At 43.2% G+C, this 11,767-nt stretch overlaps 1 pseudogene; it reads right to left on the bottom strand.

Annotated features, from left to right (window-relative positions):
- Positions 1-2,746: 2,746 nt before the first annotated feature.
- Positions 2,747-3,697, bottom strand: LOC117358697 (annotated as a pseudogene).
- Positions 3,698-11,767: the final 8,070 nt, after the last annotated feature.

Consider the following 11,767-nt stretch of genomic DNA (forward strand, 5'->3'; position numbering starts at 1 on the left):
ATTGTATGTGGGGCAGACCATTTGCCCTGTAACAGTGAGATTAACAGAGCATATGTCACGGGTCCATACCCGGAATGAGACTGCCCCTCTAGTACGCCATTGGAAGCTATTTAAACATTCAATGAAAGATCTGAAATGGCGGGTGTTAGACATGGTGGAGGTAGGGTGTGAAGAAGGTAACCTCATGCAGACGCTAAATTTAAAAGAGCTCCGTTGGATGCATGAATTACAAACTATGCAGCCTTTAGGATTGAATGAAACCAGTGATTGGCTAACTCTAGCTGAATAAATATAGGTGGATATGGTAGGTTTGGTCTGTGGATTGTGATGATTGATAAAGTTCTTTGAAGAACTTGCCTGGTGTGCGGATTGTGATGATTGATAAAGTTATTTGAAAAACTGGTCTGGTATGTGGATTGTGATGATTGGATAAGTTCTTTGAAGACTGTTTGAAGAGTAGTGTATGATTGGGTATCCTATGGATGATGTCATCAGGGGGGTGTATATCATGCAGTAACTGAATGCCGCGGCCATATTTGGATGACATATTGTAAGCAGCGTGAGAAAGCGATTGAATGAAATGTAGTTGGTGAGTACTTGAAGGGAATGATATAATACTGATAATTATTCATTGACATTCCCCTCCCAATAACTCTTATGTTGCTCTGTTTGCTTTGTTGTAGTTAAGGCACTTCCCCCGTCCTGAGGAAGATACAAAATGTGTTGGTGGGGCGTAGTGTAACAGCAACATTGCACTAACAAAGCTAAGTTATCTAGGGGATAAGAAATGTTTAGTATATTACCTGAAAATGAATCAGAAAGAATGATAAATTATTGAAATGACTAAAAAAACATATGGAAGAGATAAAAATTCAATGAATGGAGATTCTGGAAATGACTTTAAAGATATTAGCTTATGTATTTATTAAAGAGCACAGAAACAGTATGAAAAATTAGAATTAGAAACAGTGTGAAGAATATAAAAAAAAGAAAAAAAGAGATTAGAATAGAATAGAGGGCACATTTGGGTGAGCCAGTGACGAGTGCTGCCACATTGTACTGCAAGAACCAACAGGCAGACAAGTGGCATTCTGAGATTCCCCTTGTGTCTTTTAAAAGTATTATAAGCTGCTTCATAAAGCATGATATAAATTTAAACAATAGTTTGAAAAATCTTTGAGTGGATTGATATTATAGAGTGCCTAATAGTATAGTGATTCCAAAGGAAGGGGGCCAGAAAATAAAAAGCACTCTTCTGCATAACTTCAAATAGGCAAGAAATATGGCAAGAGTTTTAAGAGAAGACAGAAGATATTAAAAACCAAAGATTGAGACCAACATGATCAGAAAAATAAAATGATCCAAACAACAAAGGTAGAAGAAAATAATTTTGTTTTATATTTAGTGATTAGAATATGTCAGTTTGTACATCTGCTAGGGCTGGTATTAGACATCGCTGGGGCCCCACTGCCAGGTTGTGCTTTCTTTAGTTTCAGGCAGGCATGGGGGCAGGACAGGATTAATTCATTGAGGGCCCCTAGGCATACAAGTACACTGGGCCCCCCTGCCCCACCCCACCCCACCATGCGCCCAGGCGGAAACAGGAAGCTACTTCAGAGGGAAGCTTTGGGCAAGCAGCACCGTTTGCAAAATTAGTTACCGTTGCCTTTCTTACCTGCGTTGCTTGCTTGTCTTACTTTCTGTCAATGGGGGGGCCCGTGTTGCTGATCGATGCTGGAGGGGCCCATCGCCATTTGGGAAAAACAATGTTGATGCTGTCCTTCATCGGGCCCCCCTGACCATTTCAGGCCCTAGGCACGTGCCTACTTGGCCTATTGATTAGGCCACAGGCTACATCCCCTAACACCATCCCTAACATCTGCTAGCTTTACATTTTGCACAATACAGGGAGAAATGCATCTCTTTCTAGTTCTATGGTGTTGTACATGCAAAGTTTGAAATTCTATGCCTGCCCATTCCCAGAATCCTTAAAGGTGTTCAGAAGGCTGCCTTTTTGTATGGAGTCCAAAATGCTCCCAGATTAAAGTGGTAACTTATTTGGCAGAGTATAATGCAGTATCTACTTCAGATATCTGTAAAACAGCAACATAGTCATTTATGTACGGTAAAAAAAAAAAAATAATAATAATTACTCTATCTCCACTTGCTGGTAGATGGATGTAATGTAATGTAATGTAATGTAATGTAATTTATTTCTTATATACCGCTAAATTCCGTTAGGATTCTAAGCGGTTTACAGAAAATAGACAATAAAAATAAGATAAATAAATAAAGAATAGGTACTTTGAAATTCCCTTACTGTCCCGAAGGCTCACAATCTAACTAAAGTACCAAAGAACAAACAAATTAGCAAAATAATAGAGAGGAAAATAAAGATAGAGGAAAAAATGAGATATGAAGCATCCTAACAAGAATACATTGAACTCTCAATACCATACTGTTAAACAAAACGTACATTCCAAAATAATAATGTAATGGAAAGAAACTAATTAAATAGAAAATAATTTTAAGAATTAAATCAAATATAGAAATGTAAAAAGAAAAATAAGCATTAGAAATGAGGAAAAAAGAAAAGGTAGAGGAAGGCATATGAATAGAATGGAAAGAGAAACAGTTAAACAATAGAATTCTAAGAAATTTTAAATGAAAACTATATAAATAGACATGTAAATCTGTCTTGGGGGTTTTCAGTGCGCTTCGCCCACCCCCCTTTTTTAGCAGATGCTAGAGCTGTTGGTTTTATTCAGGGGGGGGTTTGGAGGGGCCCTTCTCCTTGGGGATGGTCTCTCTTCTCCTGCGCAGGGCCGGGCTCCAGCGGCCGGGCACATCGATCTGCTGCAGGAGCTGCCGGAAGACCTCCAACACCTGCCGGTTCTCCTTGGCTGAGGCTTCCACGTGGAGGCCGCCCCACTCCCCATCCTCTGTGGCCAATGCTTGCTAGGCCGAGACCTTCCTCTCCGCCTCCCGGTCCACCATTATTGTCCACCACCATGACGGGGGGCAGCCGGTCCTCTCGCAGGGCCGCGATCTCTGCCCTCAAGCTCCGGACGCTCTCCATGGACTCGGCGTCCTCGATCGAGTAGACTAGGGCGAAGGCGTCGCCGCGGCGGATGGAGAGCTTCCGCATGGCCGGGAATGAGTAACTGCCGCTGGTGTCCAGGATCTCCAGGCGGACCTTCGGGCCCCCGCGCTCCTCGTACTCCAGGCAGTGAAGCTCCTCCACCGTCCTCCGGTGCTCGGGATCGAAGGAGTCGAGCAGGAAGCGACGGATTAGGGACGTCTTGCCCACCCCGGCCGCCCCCAGGAACACCAGTCGCACCTGCTGCTTCTCGGGCACCGCCAGCGACATGTCACTAGGCGGGCGAGTGAACAGATGGACAGCAGATGTAATAGTAAATTAAAAATAATAAAACCAAATTAAAATAATAAAAGAACAAAAAACAAAAACAAAACATAAACAAAGAAAAATGGCGGGAGGTACTATAACTGCAACCTAACCCAGCGCCATCTTGAAAAAAAAAAAAAAAAAATTGGATGTACACCCAATCTATAAGGCTATAAGAGTGCACCTGAGATAGGAAGGGTAAATGAACCAACCAACATTACTAAACAGAGCAGTGAAATTTGACACCCAGTTGCACTGGTTCAGATCATAGTGATCTAATAATCAGGCTATTGCTTTACTACCTAGATTCAGTATAAAAACTAATCCAGATCACATCATTCTGTGGTAGTCAAATCTACTCTCAAGAGATCCAGAAGCTCTAAGTATTCCTGGTGAGAGGTGTTTTGCATTATGATTCTCTTTGGGGAAAATATTTTATAACACACTGGTCTCTTGCTGCATAGCTTCTTAGCAGCTCTTTATGGACCGTATATCTAAAACATCTTGTTTAGGACTGAGGAGTTTGAAGACCCTCTCCCTCAGAACCAGAGAGAAGGAATAGGAACTTGGATACAGCCTTTTTGTAGTTATACAACCACATTCAAAGCAGTTTATATACAGGCACGCATTTTCCAATGCCCAATGGGCTCACAATCTGTCTAATGTACCTGGGGCAAGTCTGCTCAAGTTGTTACTACTGGGTAAGAGGAAAGAATTTGGAAAACATATGTTTAAGAATGTTACATTCTAGTGCAAGGGGTAAAGGAGTCCTGAACTGATGGGTACCTCTATCCATAAGCCCATGCAAAAGGATGTCATCTACATTTTTCTACTCCACCTCCTTCTCCCGTGGGCTGTGCGCCAGCTCCCCAATTTGTATGAGAGCACACAATACGAGGAGTGTGGCTTCTTCATGGGCGGAGTCCCAGGCAGGCCCACCCAAGGAGAGTTGTAGAGCAGCTGCAAAGCTCACCCTACATATTTTCACAAACTTTTACAAGGGTGGAGGTGGTGGCACCTAGCCTTCTGGGACTGCTTTGGTACTTCCCATTGGTTCAGGACTCCTTTACCTTTTGCATCAGAAGGGAAAGTTAGGTTCTTACCTTGATAATCTTTCTGATATAAGGGTACACTGCACTAAACACCCTCACTCATTCTCTCATTATCTCCAGATTAGATTATTGTAACTCACTATATAAAAATGTCACCCAGATTCAATTAAGACATCTACAGTTAATTCAAAATGCATCTATAAAACTCATCACAAACTCAAAAAAATCTGATCATGTAACGCCCCTTTTACAAAATGCTCACTGCTTGCCAGATTCTTATCACATCACTTGTTACTCTGTTTTAAAATGCGTCAATCAAACTTGCCAGCATTCCTTGATAAACTTTTAATCCCATATGCATCTCTTAGGACCCTACGATCTGCAGACCAAAATCTGTTAGTAATCCCCTCCTTAAAAATAATTAACACTCGTATAAAATAATTTTTACATCTTATGTTCCACAGCTATGGAATACATTACCATCCAGTCTCAGAGAACAAAATCTTGATTGCTTTAAGAATGCCCTAAAGTGCTTTTTATATAAAGATGCTTTTCAAACTTAAATATTAAATGTATGATGTTTCTTTCTAAAGAAACATGAACCACAATAGGCTACAGACATTTTCCCTACTAGCCCACTATTGTGCTTCCCCTGTTCGTCCTCTTTCCTATAATTATTGTAATTCCAACCTCCTCTCCCTATTGTACCATGTTAGTCTGTTTGGTTTATTATATGTTGTTAATTTGTAATATTGTAGTCCTACTTTTAAAATGTACATCACTTAGAAGTACTATAAGTGATATAATCAAATTTTAAATAAAACCTGAAACCTACAGGAGTCCTGAAAACCCACCCTGTCAGATGTCAATATAACCTGCTTACTGTCTCAGACAAATTCGTATTGCCAGAGGCTTGGATTTTTTTTTCCTGTCAAACAGGTTCAAAGAATAGTGAAACAGATCTATTGTAATGAAACAAAAGTTTTAAAACAAACCAAAAACCTCCACAGTGTTGGTACAATTTGTACTCAGGTAGGTGGCTCATTCATTCCACCTTGTTTTCTGTTATGCTTGCCATTGATGTTGAGTTGTTTAGCCATAATCATTACAGAGCAGAACAGAATTTGTTTGTCGGGGAGTTTTTCTGTGCCCTTGCTTGAATGACTGCTTTTGTACGAACTGAGGCGCTAGAGCACAGCCCACTGCGGAAGGAGGTGGAGCAGATAAATGTAGATGACATCCTTCTGCATAACTTTTCTACCTCCACCCTGTGACTTGCATAACTTCCTTTCAATTCCTTGCTCTCCCACTGCAATCCACATCTCCTCCTCTGAGTTCGGTGTCTTTCCCCTCTTCTGCCAATCCAGTCTCTCGCTCTCCTTCTCTACTGCCCTTCCCACAGATCAACACCACCTTTTTCTCTTCCACTCCAAGTCCAGCAGAATCTCTCCTTCTCCCTCATCTGCCCCCAGTTGAGCACCTCTCCTTCTCCCTTTGCCGCTGTCTAGTAGCACCTCTCCCTCAGGTCCCATGCCCCAATTCAGCAGCATCTCTCCTTCTCCCTCTGCCACTCCCAAACCAGCAGCACCTATCCCTCACTCCCTCCCCGATCCATGTCCAGCAGCACCTTTCTCCTTTCTCTGCTCAGTCCAGCATTGCTTCTCCTTTTCTGCCTCCAGTTCAGCAGTACTTCTCCCTTTCACCTTCAGGTCCAGCAGCATCTCTTCATCTCTCTCCTTGTCTTATCTATTTTCTTTCTAGTAGAAAGGCATGAGTCTTGAACCAGTGGGTTATTCACCTCTACTCGTGACTTTGTAGAGAATGTGTCATCTACATTTTCAGCTCCGCCTCCTCTGATACTGCTCTGTGCCCCACAGTTAAGAAGAATTACAAAGAAAAAAATAAGGAGGGGAATGGGTACTCTCCGCTCAGCTCAAGTCTGCTCTGACTGCAAATTAAACTATTAGCAAACATGGCAAATAAGAACTGAAAAAACCAAAATGGAACCCAACACGCCACCTACCTAAGTGCAACTGGCACCAACAATGTTGCGACTCCCAAATTGGAAGAGAGCCGTCTACATGGTGCCTCCCCTCAAGAAGGCTCATCCTAGGCACTTTGGAAAATGTCCGGATATTCATCACTCTTCAGATTTTTTGACAATAGAAGGTCAAGCGTAGGACCCCCCCCCCCCCCCACACACACATCTGATACAGTAAGTAAGCAAAAACAACATCTGATGGGGTAGGCCGTCAAAATTCATATGAATTTCTACTAGAAAGATTATCTTCCCTTCTAGTGTAAGCATATCAAAGCAATTCCTTTAGCCTAGGGTGGGAGAAATGAGCCTGCTGCTAACACAGAGCAACCAAAGGCAGCATCTGTATGCGCCACCATGTCTACCCTGTAGAACTTTGTGAAGGTATGCAGGGTGGACATGGCCACCCTACTAATCTCCTCAGGTGGCACTGCCGCCAGTAGAATGTACCAAAGCAATCCCTCTAGCCTAGGGTGGAAGAAATGAGCCTGCTGCTAACACAGAACAGCCAAAGGCAGCATCTGTCTACCCTGTAGAACTTTGTGAAGGTATGCAGGGTGGACCACATGGACGCCCTACTAATCTCCTCAGGCGGCATTGCCCGAGACACTGTCCATGAAGCCATACCTATGGTAGAGTGTGCCCTCAATGTAACTGATGGCTACTTACCGCACTCAATGTATGCTTAATGTATGCTGAAAAAATGGCCTTACACATCCATCGTGCAAAGGAAGCCTTAGAAGCCGGGATTCATTAACACAAAGAGATAATCTGATATTCGAAAATCATTTATCACTTTGAGGTAATAGAGAAGAGCTCTTCAAACATCCAGCAATGCCAAGTTGTCCTTTTCCTTTGAACCCATGGGATGGAATGCTGGGAGCCAAACTTCCTGATTCACGTGGAAAGCTGAGACTACCTTTGGCAGGAAAGATGGAACTGGGTGCAGGGAGACCCCAACCTCCATGAATCTGAGGAAGAGTTTGCTGCATGACAGAGTCCAAAAATCTGAAACCCTCCTCACCAATGTGATAGCCACCCAAAATACTGTCTTGATAGTAATATCCATCAGTGATGGCTCATGCAAAGCTTTACTCAGAGAATGCAGGACAATGCTGTGATTCCAAGATGGAAAAGGCTACTGCACTTGTGGATGAAGCTACATCTCTCCCTTCAAAAATCTGATATCAGGATGGGAAGCCAGAAAGACTTCCTCCACTTGAGCCCTAAAACATGAGTGGCCTGCTACCTGTACCTTAAGGAAACCACATGCTAGACCTTTCACTAGCCTATCCTGAAGAAAAGCCAAGACCACTGAAAGCAGGGCCTGAAATGGCTCCACACTCTCCTTTGCACACCAGCGCTGAAATGAAAGACATGGGGGAAGCCACTATTTGCCCTGGATCGGTAGCATGGAATATTGCTACTCCTTGGGTTTTGGCCACCTTGAGAACAGGCTACTGGGATTCATAGACCATTGGTCTGACCCAGTAAAGCTATTCTTATGTTCTTTAGCATAGATAGGAACTGTTGAAAGCTTCTTAGATCTTAGGAGAGTGGCTACGACCACTTCTGAACAGCCCTTGTGCGCTAAGGCCGCATGCTCAAGCACCATGCTGTAAGTCCAAAGCATGCCAGATCCCCCAGGCCACTGGGTCCTGCAAGAAAAGATTTGCATAAAGGGGCAGTTTGAGCTATGTAGAAACACCAGATCCACGTACCACGAACAATGTGGCTGTCTGGGGTGACCACGATCACCAACCCGTGCTCTTCAATATCTTTATAAACGATCTGGACATTGGTACGACAAGTGAGGTGATTAAGTTTGCAGACAATACAAAGTTATTCAGAGTAGTGAAGACACAGGGGGATTGCGAAGATCTACAAAGTGACATAATCAAGCTCAAAAAATGACAGCGACATGGCAAATGAGGTTCAACGTGGATAAGTGCAAAGTGATGCATATCAGTAACAAAAATCTCATGCATGAATACAGGATGTTCGGGGCGGTACTTGGAGAGACCTCCCAGGAAAGAGACTTGAGAGTTCTGATCAACAAGTCAATGAAGCAGTCTGCACAATGCGGTGGCAAAAAGGGCGAACAGAATGCTAGGAATGATAAGGGGATCACAAACAGATCGTAGAAGGTTATCATGCCGCTGTACCGGGCCATGGTGTGCCCTCACCTGGAGTACTGTGTCCAGCACTGGTTGCCGTACATGAAGAAAGATATGGTACTACTCGAAAGGGTCCAGAGAAGAGCGACTAAAATGGTCAAGGGACTGGAGGAGTTTCCGTACAGTGAGAGATTGGAGAAACTGGGCCTCTTCTCCCTTGAAAAGAGGAGACTTAGAGGAGACATGATCGAAACATTCAAAATACTGAAGGGAATAAAGACAGACTGTTCACACTCTCCAAGGTAGGGAGAAAGAGAGGGTACTCTCTAAAGTTTAAAGGGGATAGATTCTGTACAAACGTAAGGAAGTACTTCTTCACCCAGAGAGTGGTGGAGAGCTGGAATGCTCTTCTGGAGTCTGTTGTAGGTGAAAACACCCTTCAGGGTTTCAAGACTAAGCTGGACAAGTTCCTATTAAACTGGGACGTACACAGGTGAGGCTGGACTCATTTTAGAGCATTGGTCTTTGACCTGGGGGTCACCGCATGAGCGGACTGCTGGGTGCGATTGACCACTGGTCTGACCCAGCAGCGGCAATTCTTATGTTCTATTCTTCAAATGACTGCCTACCATGGGGGAAAAACTTACATCTCCTTCTAGGGCCAAGGTTGTACTGGTACGTCCACGCTGGCTCTTCCGGGCTTGGATCTTTGGCTAAAGAGGTAACAAACTTTCTTATTGGACACCAATGCTATGAGATCGAATGTCAGACGGGAGAGAAACCACTTCCTTAGATCCAGTGTCTGCCTGCATATTCTTCACTCCTGTCACGTGTACTGCAGACAGTGCTTGCAGGTAGACTTCGGCCCAATGAAGCAACAATCTGGCTTCCTGTGCCAATAGAGCACTGTTGATGCTTCCATGCCTGTTGATGTATGCCACCTCCTTGGGATTGTCTGAGAACACCCCTTCTGTATGCCTGTGCTTCACAGATGATGCCGAGTCGCTGTCCAAGGCTCCAGTGATAAGGTTTTCCCCAAAACCTGAGCCACCTGCATCCCCACCACCCTAGAGGGTCCAGAGGGGGCTATGTTCAGTGGGTCCCAACCCTGTCCTGGAGGACTACCAGGCCAGTCGGGTTTTCAGGATAGCCCTAACGAATATGCATGAGAGAGATCTGCATATAATGGAGGTGCCAGGCATGCAAATCTGCTCCATGTATATTCATTAGGGCTATCCTGAAAACCTGACTGGCCTAGTGGTCCTCCAGGACAGGGTTGGGAACCACTGCTCTAAATCATGAAGAACAAGGGCACTTCCTCAGATGGCCGTCCAGCCAAATCTGGCAGTTATCAGGTAAACAGCCTAAGAAATTCATATCTATCAATTTTAATCAAAATCCAAGATGGCCATGGTGGCAGTGTTTTGGTGCCAGAAAACTGCCTAGGACAGCTCAATAAAAGTGCAAAAAAAACCCCGAAACCCTCAAAACAGCAATTAAAGATTCTCCCCCATAGGCAACAATGGCTAGTACTCACTGCTGCTGGTGCTGTGCCTGCTTCAGCTTAAACAGAAACTGGAAGATGGTGAAAACTTTATACCTCAGACAAGCATACAAGAAGTCCTCCAGATGCTTGTATCTTCAGGTTGTCAGTCCTCGGGAGGCAGCCAACCTCCAAAATGTCCCAGGGACCAACATGGATGCTAAAACAGCCAGCACTCAAGCTCCAGTATTGACCAGGAGCAAGCTCCACTACATAGGGAACTATCTCCGAGTCACATAGGTGTTAGTGCAGGCTGGTTAGGTAAGTGCCCTGCAACAGGGTATTCCTACCAGCTACAGATTTCAGACAGCGAGAGTCTGTCTCCACCCAGGCAGAGCTGACCCATGCAGCCTGGCTACCTCTGTAGCACTGAAAAGCCTCTGAAAGTTGATAATTTAAAAAAATAAAAAAAAAAAATAAAAAAAAAAATATATATATATAAAATTACAACAGAGCATATCAGAAAGACACATTCAATCTGCATGTAGGAGAAACTGAGGGGCATAGAGCAGTGTTAGAAGAGGTGGAGCTGAAAAATGTAGATGATGCCTTCTACACAAACTTATGAGTAGAAGTAAATAACCCACCGATTCAAGACTCATATGCCTTTTGTACTAAAAACAGTTAAGAAATTTATTCAGTCTTAAAGATTTAATAGAATCAGCTTGTACAAACGATTTGACCTGGACATGGTGAGAAAGGCTATTGTGACTGCACCAAGATATACCTACACGACTATGTGAGAATTGTTTCTGTCATTTGTTTATTTTATCGTTAATGTTGAGGATTAAATATCTGAATCTGTCCTATCACAACTGGAGTTCTTTTTACATGTGCTTTTGTGAGAAAGGAATTACAAAATTTTAACAAACAAGTTAGGGAGTGGCTAAGTTTGATTAGAATAGTTATATTTTCTCAAGATCTTTCTTTCTTCCTTCCATCTGCAGGCTGGTGGGACAAAGAACTTTACTATTGAGCACACCTTCTTGAACCAGTCAATAGCTACAAGAAGTTTATGCAGAGATGTGTATGGAGACAGCAGCAAACAGACATTCTCAGCAGCAGCTAACTGGGAGTCACTTTGTTGTCTATGAAGATGTCCTGTATAATCCAGGGAGACGTGCACCCTTCTCATAGTTATTGGGATTCCTCTTCTCTCTTGCTCGCTGCTGACAGCTTGATGGGTGAGTCTTGCTGGATATACAGCATTAGGCATATTAGCGCACAACATTTCTCAGTAAGATAAGAAGAAATGTTGGACTGGTTCCAACTCCTACCTTATGGGGTCCCAACATGTGTGCGGAAAAGGGTTTTGTGCAGAAGCTAACTTATTCAAAGCCTTGCAGTAAACACCAGCACATTGTATATTAAAAATCAACATTAATGATACTTGTTAAAATGTTTATTTTATTTTTATTTTTCCTCTAACTCTACTTTTCACTTCTCTATTACCCTCCAGGTACTTTAGTTAGATTGTGAGCCTTCGGGACAGTAAGGGAATTTTTCAAGTACCTTTCTTATTTCTAATCTTAATGTATATTTTCTGTAAACCGCTTAGAACCTAACGGATGTAGCGGTATATAAGAAATAAATTACATTACATTACATTAC

The sequence above is a fragment of the Geotrypetes seraphini genome, chromosome 4 (genome assembly GCF_902459505.1).
Source record: "Geotrypetes seraphini chromosome 4, aGeoSer1.1, whole genome shotgun sequence".
Lineage (NCBI taxonomy): Eukaryota > Metazoa > Chordata > Amphibia > Gymnophiona > Dermophiidae > Geotrypetes > Geotrypetes seraphini.